Raw genomic sequence first — 6,606 nt, forward strand, 5'->3', positions numbered from 1 at the left:
ATGAAAAATTGAGCGGGACAAACAAAGAAAAACAAAGAGGCTACGTGAATCGATCAATGGACTGTTATCTTATTTCACTCATGGGGTAGAGAATGTGGGATCAGATGACAAACTAAAGGTGGTGTTCCATTCTCTCTCTCTACAACAATGCAATCTTACATTCAATACATTCATTCATCAGCAAACAAATTTCCACAAAACAAAATTTCTTGCCGGTGCTTGGCACACGGTTGGAGGCATGAAGAGGGAATCTCACCAGATGATGAGTTCCTGCCGGAGGAGGGGATACGATGAGGGTTAGGCGCCTCTATCTGGCCATAAGGAGTCGTCGTTGCCGCGCCATAACCTCGGAGTTCCCCGTGTGAGGCATGGAGGCCCGCCTCCACCTGCAAGTACTTCGCTCCGCCGCGCCTTATCCGCGCGCCGCCGCCGTTCTGCATCGAGCAGACGCATCATCCCAAGTCGCTGTAGCTGTCGCATTGATTTGATCCAGAAGCTGTGCTCGAGCGCCGAAACGGGGGCAACAAGCGGGCAGAGATACGACCGCGGAGGCAGGTGGGTTGAGATCAACAACAGTGGTGGTTGAGGTCGGCCGCGGCAACGAGTGGTGTGCCAGCGGCCTGGGCACAAGCCATGGTGGACCAGGGTCGACGCGATGCGCTCGAGCGCCGCAACGGGGGCAGTAAGCGGGGAGAGGTACATCTGTGGAGGCGGGTGGGTTGAGATCGGCAGCGATGGCGGTTGAGGTCGGACGCGGCGGCGAGTGGTGTGGCGGCGGCCTGGGCACAGGCCAGGGTGGCCAAGGGTCGACGGGAGGAGGCGATGCACACGGGTATAATTTTTGCAGCGAATCATTTTTTCCTTTTGCGTTGTAGATAAATGATGGAGCGCGGGTTGAAGAACAAAAATTACAGGGATTTTTTATAAAAATACCGTGGTGGGTTTTCCGATAGAAGCAATAGTCACTTTATTATTTTTATTATTATATATATATCTTATATACACTCAGGTGGTGGACGTCGGGTTTAGCCGCGCCATTCCTTAAATGGCCGATCCATTATAAGCAATAGGTGGTCGTGCCGGAGTGGTTATCGGGCATGACTAGAAATCATGTGGGCTTTGCCCGCGCAGGTTCGAATCCTGCCGACCACACCGTTTCTTCTTTCTTTTTTCAATTATTACGTTTTTTTCTTTTTTTTCTATTATTACGTGTCTTCCATTTTCTCTGCGGGTTCAAGGATCCGGTTACCCAATGTAAATGCTTTTTGATCCTATATAAAAACACACACACAAGGCTACCCCCTACCACCATATTTTCAATTTTTTTTACCCAATGTAAATGCTTTTTGATCCTATATAAAAACACACACACAAGGCTACCCCCTACCACCATATTTTCAATTTTTTTTTTATTATTACAAAAAAATCCATATATATTATCTCAGTCCGGGCGTATAGGACGTACACGGAGTTCTAGCTTAGCAATCTAACTATCTAAATATGTAGGTTTAAAAAAACTAAGTATTTATTTTATGTGACGGAAAACATATGTTTAGAAACTACATCTGCATATGAATCAAATAATATACTTTTAGTCATTTATTTATTACAAAAGAGTCCATATATATTATCTCCGTCCGGATGTATAGGACGTATGTAGTTTTAGGTTAGCAATCTAACTATATAAATATGTACATTCTAAAAAAAGTATCTAAATATTTATTTTATGTGATGGAGAACATATGTTTCGAAACTACATCTGCATATGAATCAAACAATATACTTTTGGTCACTTATTTAATTCGACAAATCGATGATCTAGAAGTACGTGCACGTCCTATACAACCGGACAGATGGGCAAAACAGGTCAGACGTAATTGATGTACACTGAGGTCTATAGACCACAGAACAATCACTACCTCCGTCAGAACGAGGAGACAAGGCACTGCTATCGTTGTTCCTCTACCGAAGCATTCGACCTTGTTCATGAAACAGGTTCGAATCCTGCCGACCACGCCGTTTCTTCTTTCTTTTTTCAATTATTACGTTTTTTCTTTTTTTTCTATTATTACGTGTCTTCCATTTTCTCTGCGGGTTCAAGGATCCGGTTACCCAATGTAAATGCTTTTTGATCCTATATAAAAACACACACACAAGGCTACCCCCTACCACCATATTTTCAATTTTTTTTACCCAATGTAAATGCTTTTTGATCCTATATAAAAACACACACACAAGGCTACCCCCTACCACCATATTTTCAATTTTTTTTTATTATTACAAAAAAATCCATATATATTATCTCAGTCCGGGCGTATAGGACGTACACGGAGTTCTAGCTTAGCAATCTAACTATCTAAATATGTAGGTTTAAAAAAACTAAGTATTTATTTTATGTGACGGAAAACATATGTTTAGAAACTACATCTGCATATGAATCAAATAATATACTTTTAGTCATTTATTTATTACAAAAGAGTCCATATATATTATCTCCGTCCGGATGTATAGGACGTATGTAGTTTTAGGTTAGCAATCTAACTATATAAATATGTACATTCTAAAAAAAGTATCTAAATATTTATTTTATGTGATGGAGAACATATGTTTCGAAACTACATCTGCATATGAATCAAACAATATACTTTTGGTCACTTATTTAATTCGACAAATCGATGATCTAGAAGTACGTGCACGTCCTATACAACCGGACAGATGGGCAAAACAGGTCAGACGTAATTGATGTACACTGAGGTCTATAGACCACAGAACAATCACTACCTCCGTCAGAACGAGGAGACAAGGCACTGCTATCGTTGTTCCTCTACCGAAGCATTCGACCTTGTTCATGAAACAGGTTCGAATCCTGCCGACCACGCCGTTTCTTCTTTCTTTTTTCAATTATTACGTTTTTTCTTTTTTTTCTATTATTACGTGTCTTCCATTTTCTCTGCGGGTTCAAGGATCCGGTTACCCAATGTAAATGCTTTTTGATCCTATATAAAAACACACACACAAGGCTACCCCCTACCACCATATTTTCAATTTTTTTTACCCAATGTAAATGCTTTTTGATCCTATATAAAAACACACACACAAGGCTACCCCCTACCACCATATTTTCAATTTTTTTTTATTATTACAAAAAAATCCATATATATTATCTCAGTCCGGGCGTATAGGACGTACACGGAGTTCTAGCTTAGCAATCTAACTATCTAAATATGTAGGTTTAAAAAAACTAAGTATTTATTTTATGTGACGGAAAACATATGTTTAGAAACTACATCTGCATATGAATCAAATAATATACTTTTAGTCATTTATTTATTACAAAAGAGTCCATATATATTATCTCCGTCCGGATGTATAGGACGTATGTAGTTTTAGGTTAGCAATCTAACTATATAAATATGTACATTCTAAAAAAAGTATCTAAATATTTATTTTATGTGATGGAGAACATATGTTTCGAAACTACATCTGCATATGAATCAAACAATATACTTTTGGTCACTTATTTAATTCGACAAATCGATGATCTAGAAGTACGTGCACGTCCTATACAACCGGACAGATGGGCAAAACAGGTCAGACGTAATTGATGTACACTGAGGTCTATAGACCACAGAACAATCACTACCTCCGTCAGAACGAGGAGACAAGGCACTGCTATCGTTGTTCCTCTACCGAAGCATTCGACCTTGTTCATGAAAGCTGAGAAGTCTTCGTGCACGTGCACGCACGACACAAAACCCTAACCACACACCCAAAGGAGACAATAGGAATCTATGCCGAAGCTTCGTGGACTACGCCCAAATGTACGAGCTCGAGGAAGATTGGAGCCGAGAAGGAAAACTCAAAGAATAAATAGCACCATGTGCCTCAGCGCTGCACCTACGCCGACAAAAAAAAATCTTAATCTAAACTACTAGCCAGAGTGGAGGCACCGAGATTCCCCTCCTCACCATCGGCTGCCGGAGCAGCGGGTAGAGAGGATGCAAATCAATTGGCTCGTCGATAAAGCTTGAAGGGGAAAATTTGCCCTAGCCGTCGAGGGAAGGGAAGGGGAAGAAAACACTTGGAGAAAAAGTCTATGATGTCACTCGGTTCCTCCAAGTGAACACATGTCCAAACCTTCGAGTTGTCAAGTCTGACACTTAGATAAATTACTAATATATACCGAAACTGATCAATAGAAAAAAATCCTAGAGTCCATGTATAGTTTCGACCCTCGTAATGGTGAGTGGTCATAGCCTCCAAGCTAGAACTAGTGAACTTTTCAACTTTTCTTTGTAAGTTTCATGAATCACATGTTTGAAGTTTTGAACCCATGTTGTGAAACACAGGTTAAAGGTAATGAAGATAACTTCTAGTGATGCCTTGTAGTGGAGGCAACTAACCATGGCGGTGATCTTGGAGGTGTGTATTGTGGTATCTCATCCTTGTCTAGGGAGTTGTGAAGAAAACTTTAAGGGAAGATAAAGGCGACCTCCACGCTCCACGATGTGTTAAGACCTGAAACTAGCAGATCATGAATGCACGACAAACATGTAGCACACATGGATTGCCACAAGAGGTCACATGGTGCCAGGACATGTTTTGTAAGAATAAGATGAGAGGACATCGTTGTAGAACAAGCGCAAGCAATGATAAAGAGAAAGAGTTATGGGAAAGCACCACACAAGGGCCCAATCTGTCGAGTTGTAGATTGGGGTCATTTGCAAAGAAAGTCAAGAGGGGTAGTGATGTAGGTTGTGTCTTTTTCCATTTTATCATTAGTTAACCCTTTGCAAGGAATTGAAGGGAGATGTCGTTAGGAAGGTAGCTATAGGATACCTCATACGTCTCCAACGTATCTATAATTTTTGATTGTTCCATGCTATAATATTATCATTCTAGGATGTTTTTTGGATGTTTATATATCAATTAATATTATTTTTGAGCACTAACCTATTAACCCAGTGCCCGGTGCTAGTTGTTTTCTGCATGTTTTTGGCTTTTCAGGTTTACAGTATCAAACGAAGTCCAATTGCCCCAAAACTTTTTTATGATTTTTTGTGAACCAAAGAAGACCTGGAAGCATCGGGAGGAGACCGGAGGCTGCACGAGGGAGGCAACACAGATCAGGGCACGCCTCGGGGGGTGGTCGCGCCTTGTTCTGTGCTAGCGCCCACGGGCGTTCCCTGGCGCACCTCTTCGTCCTATAAATTCTCAGTTACGCCAAAACCCCTAGGGATCCACCCAAAACACTTTTTTTGGTGACGCAAGTCTCTGTTCCGCCATAAGGCCATATGGAGCCCTTTTTTGGTGCCCTGTTGAAGGATGGATCAATCACGGAGGACCTCTACATCAACCTTGGTGCTCCCATGGTGATGTGTGAGTAGTTTAGCACAGACATACGGGTCTGTATATAGTACCTAGATGGCTCTCTCTCTCTCGCGGGCGTGATCTTCAATACAATGTGCATCCCATCTTCACTTTGATCAATCCAATATAATATCCTATTGTGCGATACATTTGTTGGGATCTGATGAATTGTGGATTTATGTTCAGATTATTCATGATAAATATATGAGTCTTCTCTGAATTATAATTATGATTACTATTTGCATGATTATCATAGCTTCGTAAATCTCTCCGTTCTATTGAAATAGTTTGGCCAACTAGATTGACATTTCTTTAGTGATAGGGGTGCATTGTAGTGGGTTCAATCTGGTGGATTTCTATATCCTAGTGACATAAGATAACAAGATACATATTTGTATTGTTGCTACTAAGGATAAAACGATGGGGTTAATTCTTATTGATTGAGTTCTCTTTGTCTACATCGTGTCATAATTCTCCAAGCGTTATTGTGTTTGTCATGAACTTAAAATGTAGAGAGGCAAGCATAGAAGCGCTCTTGAAGTGGAGTGATAGTAATAGGTAGAGGCAGGAGTCGTCCTATTTGATTATGCACGTGATTCCTATACATATGATCATTGCCAAGAATATCACATAACTATACGCTTTTCTATCAATTGCCCAACAGTAATTTGTTACCCACCATATGCCTACTACATGAGAGATGCCATTTGGGAAAATTACGACTCCCAAGTCTATTCACATATAAGTTTACAAACGCTACAATATCTCGATGACTTAATTTAATTTTTATTTACTTTTCACTTTGCAACTTCTATCTACACACTTTGCTTGCTTGCAAATAACGAGTCCAAGGGGATTGACAACCCTCTTGTCCGTGTTGGGTGCAAGTGTTGGTTTCTTTTGTGTGTAGTCGCTAAAGATGGGGTTTGGTTGTGATACGTCTCCAATGTATCTATAATTTTTGCTTGTTCCATGCTGTTATATTCTCATTCTTAGATGTTTTACAATCATTTTACTACAACTTTATATTATTTTTTGGGACTGACCTATTAATGGTTGCAAAATTGCATAAGTTCTTGTTCCACACTTTGATTTATAGGAATTAATTAGAAATTGTCGAAAAAATGCAAAAGGAGATTTGTTGGAGGAGGACTCTCACCCTCCCGAAATCATTCCGAAACAGTTTTTGGAGATCGTCAGTTTGACCCTCGAAGACGACGTCAAATGGAAAAAAAG

General features: G+C 40.3%; 1 non-coding gene across 1 annotated transcript; it reads left to right on the plus strand.

The window, feature by feature from the left end:
• The first annotated feature begins 1,070 nt into the window (after positions 1-1,070).
• On the plus strand, positions 1,071-1,152 carry TRNAS-AGA. Its single transcript has one exon. It is a non-coding gene; the product is annotated as a tRNA-Ser (tRNA).
• The last annotated feature ends 5,454 nt before the right edge of the window (positions 1,153-6,606 follow it).

Source organism: Hordeum vulgare, chromosome 7H (genome assembly GCF_904849725.1).
Source record: "Hordeum vulgare subsp. vulgare chromosome 7H, MorexV3_pseudomolecules_assembly, whole genome shotgun sequence".
Classification (NCBI taxonomy): Eukaryota; Viridiplantae; Streptophyta; class Magnoliopsida; order Poales; family Poaceae; genus Hordeum; species Hordeum vulgare.